The sequence below is a fragment of the Equus przewalskii genome, chromosome 1 (genome assembly GCF_037783145.1).
Source record: "Equus przewalskii isolate Varuska chromosome 1, EquPr2, whole genome shotgun sequence".
Taxonomy (NCBI): domain Eukaryota; kingdom Metazoa; phylum Chordata; class Mammalia; order Perissodactyla; family Equidae; genus Equus; species Equus przewalskii.
Window position 1 is genome coordinate 2,879,847 of NC_091831.1, and position 14,672 is coordinate 2,894,518.

The following is a 14,672-nucleotide window of genomic DNA, read 5'->3' on the forward strand; positions in this document are numbered from 1 at the left end:
TAGGTTTTATCATGAATTATTCAGTTCAATGTCTAACCACTCCAGTAGTGGGCACTCCTACAATCTACATTTTTTATAGGTGAGAACACGGACGGGTGGGGGGTGCCGTAGCTGCCCTGGTCTCCACTCAGGAGGAAAAGAAAAAGAGTTTGGATCTTGTGTGTAAGGCCTGGGCCTTGATTGCTCAGCACAAGGCCCCAGACCCATTGTAACCACCTGTCCTTCCGGCTCCCTTCTGGGCAGGCCGCCTGGCTGCTGGAATTTGTAACAATCTCGGGCCTGGCCATCCTGGACCCTCCCATATCTCATGTAAAGAACATCGTGTCTTACAGGGACACAGAGCCCCTCTGTATGAACTACTGTTCTGGGAACGCTGGTTGTACCAAGGACAGCCCCTTGACAAGCATGCAGCCTTTGTTCCTCTGCCTACTTAAGCCAGCTTCTCTCAGGGAGGTAGCGGGTACACCTCGCTGTCCAGCCGGCCGCCACTGGACCTTCCCTGTAAGTAACTCCCAGTAAACCCGTATGGTCTCTTTCCCTGTCTCCGGGTCTTTTCTTTGGTCTCCTGGCAGCCTGTCCCACACTGCTCACCCAGGTGGGCATGTGGCAGAACGTTCTGTGATTAAAGGGCTCCGTAAGCGGTGGCCCCAATTATTTCTCTACTGTCTCTACTATCCCTTTTAAAATCAAAGCAACAAAAAACCCAGGCAGCTCTTCATGTTGCACAAAATGCTTTTCTTTGGAAAGAAGGGGATGAAAGAGTGAAAATTAACCTATCATGTCGCTGCCCTGAGTCCATTCTCTCGCTCTATTCTTAGCTAATCCCGTGGGTGGGCACAGGGACTTAGCCCCTTCTGAAGACAAGGACAGTAAGGTGGAGGGATGGATGTTAATGACGTGCCCAAATCATGCAGCTGGTGAGCCGCCGAAGTTGAACTTGACCCCAGGACTCCTGATCTCCAGGCTGCACTGCTTTTAGGATTTGACAGGACGCTGTGTGCTGGGCACGGAGGGCAGAACGTGTGTGCTAGACGAACGTTCCTGAGCCTTAGAAATGTGCTTGCACAGAGTCCATGCATGATCAAGAAAGCCTCCCCTTGAAATGCTTGATAAACACCAGCGTCTGCTTTGACAAGTTTTGTGTGCCTTCCACCATTACTCTTTGCCTCAGTTTTGGGGTCAAGGGCCAGAATCAGAGCAGGAGAATTACTAACACTTATCCTAATGGTTTTGGAGCAGTTTCTGTCAGACATCTGCACTGCGGCGTTCAGTTGCTACAGCACCGCTGCAATGCCTGCCCTCTCGTGGATGAGGAAACGGGGCTAAGAAAGGCCTGCCCGCTGCACGGGCACTGCCCACGCTTCTGCGGGCCAGCCTTCCCGTCAGCCCTGTGGGACGCATGTGGCTTCCACTTTGCCTGCCCCAGATGTTGGGGCAGATGCATCAGCAGAGCCCACCTGATAGCCTTTCCCCAGCGGGGTGTCCCCTCCATGACAGCCCCAGGCACTGGTCTGGTCTTGTTCTCCCTGGAGTAGCCACCAAGGAGCCCAGCTCCAGAGACAGCGTCTGCAGCCTGAATCCCTGGGTCTCAGTGCTTCCCTGTCCAGGAGGTTTCTCCCAGCCTGGGTCCCTCCTTACCTGTCACATTTCCAGGACGTCACAGCCTGGAGCAAACACTATCCCCAGGAGGACTCTCAGCATCCGTCTGGGGAGCTTCACATTTACAGTTGCCCCCCTCCCCGGGCCCCTTGTTCTGTGTTTCGAACTCTCTGTTCTCACCTGCCCCGCCCCAACCCCTGCCAATGGTCCCAGCTCCCCAGGCTTCTCATCCTCGGGTCACTCACTTGGGCTCAGTTACAAAGGTCACCTCCTCATGTTATCTATTTCATTGTGAAGATTGCTAGCAATGACCCCCCCTCCCGGGCCCCTCTAGTCTCCTTGTTCCTGTGGAAACGGGAACGCTCTCCCATCCTACTTGCTAGAAAGCTGATCTTTCCTTCGCATCGTTATGGTGTTGACAATCGCTTCCTGTCTCCCAGTGGGAATCTGTTTATTCCTCCATGTAAACCTTTTCCTCTTGCTATCTAATCTCCATTCATAGCGAAAAAAAGACATAAACACATTTCATTTTACCCAAACCTTTAAAAAACGGCTATCACTTTCGTTTCTTCTGAATTTTATTACCTCTGCAAATTATATAATTACTCTCGCTTATTCTTCTTAACAGATGAGAAAGTGCAAGTCTCTGTAATTACAGCTTGGATCCAAACTGCCATGATTGCAGATCCTGCATCACAGGAGTTTCCTAAGCTCAGAACTCACACTCTCACTCAGGAAGGAGGTGTACTGGTCAGGAGGACCCTGGTCATGCTGCATAATAGGCAGCCCACTGCGTAAGTGGTTTGAAACAGCGGAGTTTGTTTCACTCGTGTGACGCGTTCAGTGAGGGTCAGCAGGGGCTGTGCCATGTCCTCATTGTCCTCACTCTAGGGCCCAGGCTGACGGAGCCCCTGACTCTCGCCAGTGGCTGTGCAGAGGGAAAAGAGATTATGGCAAGAAACCTGCAGACTCTTCAAGCTCTCACCCCAGGGACACACATCACTCCTGCTCACAGTTCATTGGCCAGAGCTGGTCAGCGACCTCAGGCCAATCAGTGAGAAGGCAGCCTCCTCTCACAGGGGAGGCTCAGAATGTCTGTGAACTTACCCAGTGTGCCACAGATGACAAACCCGACTCAGCTGTGGGAAAAACGGGGGTGCAGAGAAATTTGCTGACTTCTCTGGGAACAGCCAGCAGCACAGCCAGGACTGGAACACAGGCGTCTCCCCAGGGGCAGTGCAGGCCCACCGTGTCACTCTCTTCACCCCGTCCGTGCAGGTGGCTGGTAATGTGGCTTTCCCGGCCACTCACCTGGTCTGTTCACATGCTGCTTTCTAAGGACGCCACGCCCACACACACCCTCAAGCTCAGGGTTCCCTCGTCTGGCCATCAGTTTCTGTAAGACCTCCAGACGGGTCAGCAGGTGGGGCCTTTATTTCAATGATCTAATCACTCTTACTCTTGAAAACTCATGGAGCCCAAGAGGAGCCCTGCAAGGAAGGGCCAGCAGCCCATGGGAGCAGGACCCAGGGCTGGAGGCGAGGCAGTAGGCAGCCTTGGGGATAGGGTTATCTGTTTCGGAGAAGAGGAAGGCGAAAAAAGGCAGGGACCGATGGCCTGCCTTGGTCTGATCACTGTCAATCTTCATAATTCCGGGGACCAGAGTGTTATTCTTGGAGGCAGAGCCGACTGACCTTCTTGGGGCCAATATCACCAGGCACCAGGATGGCTAAAAGGCTGAATTCTGTGGGACCTTCACCCACACACATGCACAGGTATGACTGTGACCCCTCTCTCAAGTCTAGCCTGCTCAGTTATATATATCGAGGTCAATGTCGACCCTCATGACTCAGCTGCTTGCATATTGGGGTAAAGGGTATTGGTGCCATGCACACTGCTACCTCCCGTTACTGACGGCTGGATAGAATCTGCTGAGGGGCCCGTTGTTACAGCCTGCAGGACTAGAAGCAGGATTTGTGTGTAGAAACTGTTTGTTTCAGTTTCTTTTTTCTCAGGTCCGCAAAGCCTGAGGTTTTTGGCTCTGAAAATAACGACAACTAGAAATGTGATTGGAAAATTCAAATTCTGTTCTGGTCGAGGATTTAGTTTATAATTAGTTCTGGGTACCAGTGGCTAGGTCCGAAGAATGAAACCCTGCATTGCATTTAGAGATGTATTGCCGCAGAGCATAAACCACCTCACCAGTCATCCTAGAGAGGCAGACGCTGTCCCATCAGCAGACCCAGAGCACTGACACATCCACCTTGAGTCTGGAAGAACATGCAGCTCCTGTCTCCATTGCTGGGACATTCTGGCTGCTTTGCTCACGAGGTACACCCCACATGTAGCATGAAGGGGAATCATACTTAGTGAGCCACCAATACCCCATAAACTGGTGAAGCCTGGTTAACTGGTGAACTCTGCCAAGGGCAACGGCAGGCTGAGCAGGTGCTGCAGGTGGCACTGCCAGGACATCCCCGCTACTAAAGGAGCAGGTGACAAGCATTCTTGGAGATGACCAGTGCACATCAAACAATTCTCTCTTCTGGCTTTGTGAAACAAACCCCGTCCTGCCAGGCTGTGGGATGTATTCAAAACCCAGTCGTTCGCACTGGGAGGAAGAAGTGCTGGTCTTTGTTCTGCTCCTCTGATGGGACTCTCTCCACAGTTGCGACAGCAGTGGGTTGAGCAGCATCAATCTGTGTGTTACAAAAGAAGCTAAGGCCTCCCAGAGGCAGCTGGTCATTCATCCCCGACACACGCTCCTCGGTGAGTATCTCAGCGCCCCCTGTCAACTGCGTCTGTGAGGGAGGAAATGTCAGTTCTTGTGACATTAATACCAGGGTCTCCCAAACAGCGCCCCCATTGTTTGCATCCACAGTGTTTGGGGAAAATAAATATCACGTACAGTCCTCAAAACTCAGAGAGTCACCAGTCCAGCCAGATAAATGTAAAGGATGAAAGTGAATAAAAGTCAGATGACCCTGCAAACATCACAGAAACAACTATACATGAATGTGGTGGGCCATGGCCATGTTCTGAGGGGAAAAAAGAGACGGAGACAGTGCAAGGGAAGCAAGTCAATCCTGGAAGACTTCGTGGAGGAGGTATTTTAGACAGTTTGATGGGACAATGTGGTTTCAGTTGTTGGAGACGGGAGAGAGCAGAGCAAGCATTGAAGAGGCATGAACCAAACTGAGGTCAGGATTTGGGGAGTTGGCTTGCCTGAGCCTGGAAACAGGGTCAAGTCCCATGAAAGAGGGGCAGCCCAGGAGGAGGGAAGGGGGAAGGTGTAGGAGGAGGCAGAATGGTCTACATAGGGTGCAAAGGTCTGGGTGGCTCCTTGGCCCACTTCTCCCTAGCCATGTTCCTCCTCCAGGCTCTCCTGCAGATGACTCCATTTTCCTGTGCATGTCCAGGTTGCAGGGTTTGACATGGAGAACAGTATCGCTGAGAGCCCAAATCACCAGCCTGAGCCACGGGGGAGTCAGCTGACAACATCTCTGTTCACCCCGTCACGGTGCAGCATCTGTCAGCCTGTGTCACCACAGCTCAAGACAACGCTGGGTCTCCTAGGTTCTCGGAACCCTTCCCCGAAAACAGTGCGAAGGCTCCAGGTGACTGAACGCAGGTACAGCTGACCCACCAACACTCAACCACCCCGTGACTCCACCGGTAACCAGCCACCGCCCACACACCTGCTCTGAGCCCAGCACCAGGGGCTGTGCACACAGCGCTGCTAATAGTCAAGAGAACCCCACAACAGGAGATGTATGTTTGCGCTGAATGTTTGTATCCCCCAAAATTCCTATGTTGAATCCTAACGCCCAAGAGGATGGTGTTAAGAGGTGGGGCCTCTGGGGTCACTGCGTCATGAGAGTGGAGCCTTCATGAATGGGATTAGTGTCCTTGTAAACGAGACCCCAGAGAGCTCTCACCCCATATCCACCATGTGAGGACACAGTGAGGAGACTGTCGTCGGCACCCTGAGAGAGTGATCTCCCCAGAACCCCACCATGCCAGCACCCCGATCTCAGACTTCCAGTCTCCAGAACTGTGCTGAATGTATTTCCATTGTTTATAAGCCGCCCAGTCATGGTATTTTTGTCATAGCAGCCTGAACAAAGACAGTAGTAGAGAAACTGGGGCTCAGAAAGTTGAAATAACAGGCCCAAAATCACACGGCAGGGCTCCTGTGTTGGGATTTGAAAGCGAGTCTATTCAAGGCCCAGATTCTGCAATGTCCTCATCCTCCCTCCCTCTCTTCCTGTCTCTCTCCATTGGGTGATCAGGGAGATTACAAGAAGAAAAATTTAAGAGGTTGAAGGTCCTGGGAGAATCGAGGCCCTGGTACAGGCTGCAGGGTGCCAAGTTGACTCCCTCGTCCTGGATTCCCAACTCCTTCAATCGGGGGCTCTGAGCGGCAGGTACCAACATCTACCTGAGGTTCAGAGCCTGGACCCCAACACCATCCACTCTTATCCAGGCGCCGCTCCAGCTCCCTGTGGATTTGACCCTGTCCCTCTGCAGCTGCGTCATCAGGGGCCACACTGGTAAAGCCTCACTCCCATTGCCCTGTTGTCTCCCCAGAGTCATGAGAGATGCCCCAGTGCTGCCGTCCTGTTACCAGACCAAACATAGGCCCTTCTGGGGGAGTTAAATCAAATTGCACCAGAAGAAGTTGTCTCACAAAGCAGAAATTTTATTTGCAGCATGCAGCAAAGAAAATGGAGACCATCGGGAATAATTTCACAAAGCTATGCACCCCGAGCACAGGGAGGGGCTTATCTCTATTTGGGTGGGTAATGAACATTCAAAGGGGAAGTGTCATCATCGCATGGAGAGGTGAGCACAAGCATGGATTGACATCACACTTCTACATACGCCGCATGACCTAAAAATGGCTGCTCTGCCCCCCACAGAAGAGGGGATCCATGACACAAATGAGGGCAGGTTACTTTAGCCCAGCTCGCTGCCCACCTGTGCAGACGTCAGCCTCATGTCGAGGTCTGGACTGCTCTGGTCCCATTCAGATTGGCAGGGTCCAGGGCGGTTGTGGCTTAGAGCTTCTTCCTGGAACAGCTGAAAACTGCGTAAGTTCAAGGCCCCAAGGAGTTAGATAAAGGAACACTTTCCCCTTGCAAGAAGACGAGAGAATTAGGTCAAACACAGAGGTTAGAGTTTGGGCAGGACGAGAGAAGTGGATAGGGTCCATGTCTGGTGACAATCCTTCCCTCAGAACCACTTCCTTCTCCTCCAGGGCCTTCGTCACCCTGTCTAGCAGGTGATAGACCATGATGGGAGGACAATTTCCTTATAGGAAACATCTGGTGGGGGAGGGGAGTGGTCTCTGCCTGTAGATTTCTTCCCCCCTTTTTGCCTGCAGGAAAAATAACTGAGTTATCTTCTGCAAACCCCGAGCTTCCTGCCACACTTCATTCTGGTCCCTGAGGATGTAGCTGGAAGTGTCAGCTACGGTCCCTGGCCTGTGGCTATATTTGTGGGTGGAATCTGTGCTCTTCCCTTCTACTGCCCCTTATTACATTATGCACATTTCTTGGAGATTTTCTTTACACTTGAGTCTTTAGGTTACCAGAAGCTGAGGAATGTTTAACATCAGCCCAGAGATGGACAGTGTACCCTTCTCCCAGAGATGAGCACAAAGACCTACAGGGCTTGGGTCTCCTCAATGTGGGCAAGATGAGAATGCCTGTGTTTGTATGGGCAGTTAGAATTTGTTAGGGGGAAACATAGACTGGGTTTGCACAGTATGGAAGCGCCTGTGTAAGAGCTGTGTATGGCTGCACGGCAGCCACAGGGCTGCGCTGTGCTGGCAATCACGCTGTTCTCCCCCAGCTGCAAACCCACTCTCCTATCCTCTGGTGATGCTGCAGCCCAGACTTTACAAACCACATTTCTGATTCTCCAGCTGGCTCTGTGTTAGGCTGTGCCAAGAAGAGATGCCAGTGGGAGGCTGCTGGGCTGGCGGACGAGGACAGAGACAGCTCTGTCCTATAGGCTGCTGATTTTATAGGCTAGTGTAGCTCCTGAGAACACCACACTAGGAATATGTTTTCACCTTGCAGGCCGGGGAAGTGCCTTCCTGTAAATGAATCCAGTTTGCAGCTCTTCCCAGACCAGCAGGATCAGCCCATCTCACACAGCACTCTCTCCTCACATCTCTGGGTAGCAGCCCGTGGACCCTCCTCCAGCTCAGAGACTCTAGCACCAGCCGGCCAGCACCCACTCCCCTCCGCCCCCAAGCTCTGCAGGCACCCACCTTCTCGTTCTAAGTTTCAGTGATCCCCGCCTCTTCTCTTCTCCTGCTGTGGCAGTTGCTTCTGCAGTCACTCCCTCTGTGATACCTCAGCGGCTTCCATTTATCAGTCACCCAGTTAACGGCTCTATATTAAACTATCTCTGCTTAGCAGCTGGTGCTTCCTAACCACCTGGCGTACAGCCTTTATAAAATTACACCTGCTAAGAGGGGCGGAGTCTGTGGGTCGGAGCGCTATCTGACCCACAGGCTCTGGGAGTGCTGGCACCTCGGAGAAGTGACACAGACTTTCTGTTCCTCCGTGTTCTAGTCCAGGAGGTTAAGATCCACTTCACAGGGCTGTTCTGAGGATTAAGGCAGTTAAAAACACCGAGTACCAAGAACGTCTTCCAGAACATGGAGGGCGTGACACAAACATTAGCTGCCATGACTATTATTATTACTACTATTGTTATGAAAATGCAGAAGAGTACTCTTCAAAAGGTAATAAATATCCCCAAATCTTACCTCCTAATAATAACCATTATTAATATTATATTAACATTGATGCAGATTTTTCTACCTGTACAGCTAGAATAGAAACAATGAGTACAGGGGAATAACGTTTTACTCTAATGGAATCATAATACACATTACCATTTAATAAGTGTATTAAGTTTCATTTTACTAGAATTAAACAAAAAAAAAGTAAAACTGAGGAAATTCTTGATTTTTAAATAAGTATCTCTTTTCTTTATATTTTATTGCACACAAGATCCCTCTGAGATTTAAAAAATAAAAACTTTGTGAAAAATATTGAGAGTTCCACCCTCTGTTTAGATAAGTTTCCATTTTACTCAGTGATGATTGACTCATTTTTCTGGAAGAAGAGATTTCAAACGCATGGGATTGTCCCACTCGTTTCTCACCTCCTTCCATTTTCGTTGGAGCTGGTATTACAATTTGATCGTTATTGTCAAGGTTTATAAAGCATTCTGTTCTAGGACAGTAATTCTCTGGGTGTTTGCTATCAGGGCCATATACAAATGCACCTGTGCTCACCGCAAGCCCTCACGCCACAGCTTTGCCATCCTCAGAGCTCTGTTTTTGTTCAACTCTTGTTTTTCAAAATTCAATTGTCAGGCAGACGTTTCAGAGGATGTATAGCGGCAATATTCCTAGAGCCCTCTCCTGCTTAAGACGTGGGCTGCTGGTGATCTAACGCTAGACACCCACACTCTTCCTTACTGTTTATGTGTTCAGGAATACTTCCTTCATTTATTATTATTTTCTTTAACTGACAGCTAAAATATTCTATAATGAGTTAAAAATGGATAAGCTTGCTGGAGGTGCAATATGACCTCCAGCCTCAATTCACTCCAACGGAAGCCTTGCTGGGTCGGCCATAGTGCCGGATGGTGCCCAAGGCCCTAGAGTAAAGCTCTTTGTTCCTTCCTGCACATCCAGGCTCCTGCCTGGGACAATTTCCCTAAATCCCAAGAAGTCCCTTTACTTGTAGTGGACCTCGTGATGCACTTCTCATGGAAATAAGTTATCCTGGCTCCCGTTTTTCTGAAAACACTTCTACTTTACCTTTTAAAAAAAATCAGCTTTGAGGAATAATTTGCATGTGATAAAATGCACCTGTATTAAGTGAACAGTTGAACAAGTTTTCACAGAGGTACACATCCCTGTAACTACCCCCACAATCAAGACATGTAGCATTTCCACCACCCCAAAAAGTCTCTCATGCCCCTTTGCTTTCCGTTTCCAGGGCCACCATACACTCAGCCCCAGGCAATCCCTCGTCTGCCTTCCATCAGTTGGTTCTATCTGTTCTAGAATTTCACATCAATGGGGTCACACAGCATGCACTCTTTTGTGTCCAGCTGCTGGCACTCAGCACACTGTGGTTGGGGTCGATCGTGGTCGAATCGTGATGCAGTAATCTGTCATGCAAACATGACAGAGTGTGTTCATTGTTCACCTCCCCATGCATGTCTGTGTTGCTTCCAGCTTCCGCATCTGCACTTTTGAACAATACTGTAAGCGGGCATAAGAGTCTGGGTCGGAAACATTTTCCTTTCGGTACCTTATAGATGTCGTCCTAGCATTTCCAAGGAGGCTGAGGTAATAATGGACTCCTCGACCTGAGTGGCTCCACACAGCCTCAAAAATGAATAGTGTGCAGAAAAATAAGAAGAAATAAAACCTCTTCCACAAAACAAAAAGGCAAACAACACCACAGACTTCAAGGCACCTAGTGGAAGAAAATAAACCACCCGATCATAGTGGAGACGTCTCTTGAGCTTCCACTGCGAGTCTTTGTGGAAATCTAGTGAGATTAGCGGGAAAATGCACTGAAAAGGAAAGACGAAAACAAAGGACTAAAATATACCTAAAAACTTCACTGAAAATAGAAAATCAATCCTAAATGTAAACAGTCTAAAAATCATCCTAAATGCAAACAGTCTAAAAAGAACACACTGACTCCAGAGAAGGTTCTTAAACTAAGTGGGACTCAGAAAGCTGTAGCTTCTGGGGGAGAAGAGGGTAAAATTGAGGGAAAGGCTCCCATTGGAAATTGGGTAGTGGAAGGAAACAGGAGAAAGAGAGAGGGGAAATTTAGAGTCCTGCAGGATAAAATAGATCCCAAACATCAAAGGCCACACAGACCTTCCATCCATCACCCACTAAAACTTTGTTATAGGAGCTACATTTTGCTGCAATGGCCAAGTTGCTCTTAAAATATAAAACTTATCTTCCAAACCATCACAGTGTGAATAGACGTAAGCAGTCTTCATCTGTATAAAGCGAATGCAAGAATAAACAGAAAATTTTAACCAAAGTATTTAAGCTGACAAACCATCCGCCAAAAAAACAAATGCAGAGTAAAACTGATGCACCACTCCAGAGTAAATTAAATACCCTCATACAAGCATTTGAGGATACCAGAAATTCAGAAATTAAAATTTAAAAAATAAACCAAAAAGGGCAGAAGTCAAATAAGAATTATCGAACTCAGAAAAAAAATAGAAGATACTGTCATATGACAAATGAAGGCAAACCCATAAACTGCCCAAGAGAGAGTAGATTTCTTTCTTCCTTCCTTCCTTCCTCCCTTCCTTCCTTCCTTTCTTTCTTTCTTTCAAGATTCACACTGAACTAACATCCATGCCAATCCTCTGTTATTTGTTTTTTCAGTGTGTGGGCCACTAGCACAGCATGGCCACTAACAGAGTGGTGTAGGTCTGTGCCAAGGAACCAAACCCGGGCTATCAAAGAGGGCACACAGAACTTAATGACTAGGCCACCAAGGATGACCTGAGAGAACATGTTTAAACAGGATTTTATTAAAAGTAGAAAAAGTCATAATAACTAGGAGAATAAAAATATAAGAAAAAAGAAATAGAAACAGTCAGAAAAAGTGGTTGAAATGGAGGACAGGCAAGAAAACAAAAATATGTATAATTGGAGTTCCTCAACAAAGAAAAACAAAACAATACATCACAGCTAACATTTAAACCCATAGTTCAAGGACACTTTCCAGAAATAAAAGGAGACATAAGTCTACATTTTTCAAGTGCCTACAAGGACCAGAGAAAATTGACCCAGACTGATCAGCTCTAAGATCTTAGCCTGGCAAAAATATTAGGTTTTAAAAGCTAAAAGCAAACCAACAAATGAAAAAACCCTCAAGGAAAAATATAAAAATTACCTAAGGGCAAGAAAATTAGTCTGTTGCCAGATGTCTCAAGGCAGCAATGGGGCAAAATTTTCAATACATTTGTGGAAAGAATGTGTGAAGTAAGGATTTTCTATCCAGCCAGAAGCAGGCTAATGGCCTGGCTCTGGGACAGTGACTTGGACCATGTAAGAACGCAAGGGCCACTGTCCTCGTGAGCCGTCTTCAGGAATCTACTACATGCTGAACTTCACCTAACCAAGAAATAACTGAAGAAACTTGGGGCAAAGACGGATGATGATTATTTAATATATTTAATTGACCATTTCAGACTAAAATAATATAGGTGGGGATGGGAGCGCAAGAATAATACATATGTATTACATATTTTGGCAAAATGTAAATAATGAAACTGAAAAGGGAGATAAAACAAAAAAAAGAAAGGGAAATAAGCTTACTGACTGCGGTATGGAGCACAGGGGACTGTCAACGATACCACCCAAACTAATTTCAAAATATCAGGGGGCTGGCCCGATGGCCTAGTGGTTAAAAGATCATGTGTTCCGCTTCAGCAGCCTGGGGTCCACGGGTTCGCATCCTGGTCACAGACCTACGCACTGCTCATCAAGCCATGCTGTGGCAGAATCCCACATACAAAATAGAGAAAGATTGGCACAGATGTTAGCTGAGCAACAATCTTCCTAACCGAAATAATCCCCAAACAAACAAAAACAATCAGGCAGTAACATACTAAACAAGAACACAGAAATCTAAGGGATTTAAAAATGTGTAAGTACAAAGTTACCATGAGAACAAAACACAACCAATGTAAATGCCAGAGAGAGAGAAGAACTAAAATTGTGGAGAAAACTCATCGCAGAAGGAAAGGAAATAGCAAATATGTGTGAATAAGTCCAGCAACCGTAACATGAAATAATCTAATTGCAGTAAGGGCCATATAAAGAAATGTGAATGAGTTTAACTGACCTGATAAAAGAAAATTATTTCCAATTTGTTTCAGAAAGTAAGATTTAACTATGCTGCATGCACAAGACACATCTGAAAACAAAGTGGTTCAGAAAGCCCAAAATATGAAGACAGACAGAGCTCTGCCAGGCGCTTGAAAATGGCGAGAAAGCAGAGGTTGTGAGCGTCAGTGACAAACGTTACAAGGAAGGACATGACTTAGTGCTAGAAACAGAATTCACAATAAAGCTCCAACAGTTATGAACACCTGTGCCAAAAATAACAGTAAACACCTCCATAAGGGAGAAAATATAGAAGTGGACAAAGATAAGTAAGAAGTAGAAGACATTAGCAACATACTCAATAAGACAGAGCCTGCTGAACCATTCAAAAGTCACTCCTTGGCACAGATGGACCTTCCACCAGAAGTGACCGTTTATTATGTCACAAGGAATATATCAATACATTCCACAAAGCAGACAATTGGAAATAATGTTTTCTGGTCACAATGTAGTAAACCTAGAAACTAATAACTAAACTAAAAATCAAAAATTTAGTTAAGCCTGGAAATTTAAAAAAACAAACCTTCAATTAAACGACTCTTAGATGAAAGAGGAAATGCAAATTGAAATTACAGAATTTCTAAAAAAAATTTTAATGGTTATGGAATTCATTGAAGCGGTAATGAGAGGAAACCGTGTAAGTGCCTGTGTCCATAGAAACACAAATAAACAAAAAGGGTAGAAAAGGAATAAAAAGTAAAGCAAAATAAAGCACTAAAAAGCAAACAGAAAATAAAAGCGGAAATTAATATAGTAGAAAATAGAAAAATAGTAGACCTAATTAATAATCAAAACCTGGGTTTTTAAAAAAAAAATCAAAGTAGATAAACAACTGGCTACCTTGATTAGGAAAGGGGAGAATAAAGAACAAATGTATATATTTTTTAAAAATTACGTCTGTAATAACCAATCGCCTTTAAAATAAAAGTTAAGAACTACCATAGGAGATTATTTGCAAACTCTATGCAAATAAACTTGAAAATCTAGATGAAAGGATAATTTCCTGTGAAAAGAAAGTTCTCCAAAATCAACCCTATTAGAAGTAGAAAGTTTAAACAGGATAATTTTTTAGAAGTTAGAAATATATTGAAGAACTCCCCACAAAAGATGCGAGGTCCTGATAATTTCACAAGGAGATTATACTAAAACGTCAAAGATTAAATATTTCCAAGGCTACATAAATGTTTCTGTGCAGAAGAAAGTGAAAAAAAACCCTCTTTATGAAGAAAATGAAGTATTTACACTTGCACCTGATAAAGACAATACAAAATAACCTGCTCAACATTAGAGGGGTACTAAGTAAAACCACACTGAAAGGCCATTTCCTACTCATCAGATTTTCCAAATTGAAATGTTTGCCAATACTTTCTGATTCTAAGGCTGTCGGGGAAGAGGCATTGGCCCACATTGCTGGTAGGAAGGATGTCAACATGCCCTTAAGGAGGGGAAATTGGCAATATGATCATGCCCTGCATGATGACGTTTCACTCAAGTACTGACCCCCCACATACAAGGGTGGTCCCATAAGGTTAGTTCCATACAGCTGTGCCACCTAGGTTTGTGTGAGTAGACTCCATGATATTCGCAAGATGAATTGCCTAGAAATGCGTTTCTCAGAAAGTATCCCCACCATTAAGCAACCTGTGACCACATAAAAACCATGTGTGTACTTGTCTTTGACCCAGCCATCCCACTTCTGTGAATTTACCCTGAAGTTGTCCCTTCAGCAACATAAAGATATAGATTAACAAAGTTATTCACTGCAGCATTGTGACTACGAAATAAAGATAATATCTAAACTGAGGGGAGGCACCCTAAGTCCCACCTGCCAGCTGCCAGCTTCTGTACACAATTTTGTGGGAACACAGCCCTAACTATTAACTTATGTTTTATCTACAGCTGCTTTGAACTACTGAGGGGGAGTTGAGCCGAAGCAGCAGGGACCCCGTAACCTGCAAACCTCGAGCACGGACTCTCTGGCGTTGGAGGCAAAGGTCATCCTCCCTCTGTTGGTCAGCCTCCCTCTGTCATAAATGACAAGACAGAGGAGATTGATTGATTGAGTTACTGGGCGACCACACAAAGGGGCATTGTGCCGATAGAA

General features: G+C 46.3%; 1 long non-coding RNA gene across 1 annotated transcript; it reads left to right on the top strand.

Annotated features, from left to right (window-relative positions):
* Window positions 1-384: 384 nt before the first annotated feature.
* LOC139074004 (uncharacterized) lies at window positions 385-8,669 on the top strand. Its single transcript, XR_011523280.1, has 4 exons — window positions 385-501; window positions 2,228-2,393; window positions 4,268-4,368; window positions 5,019-8,669. It is a non-coding gene; the product is annotated as an uncharacterized lncRNA (long non-coding RNA).
* The last annotated feature ends 6,003 nt before the right edge of the window (window positions 8,670-14,672 follow it).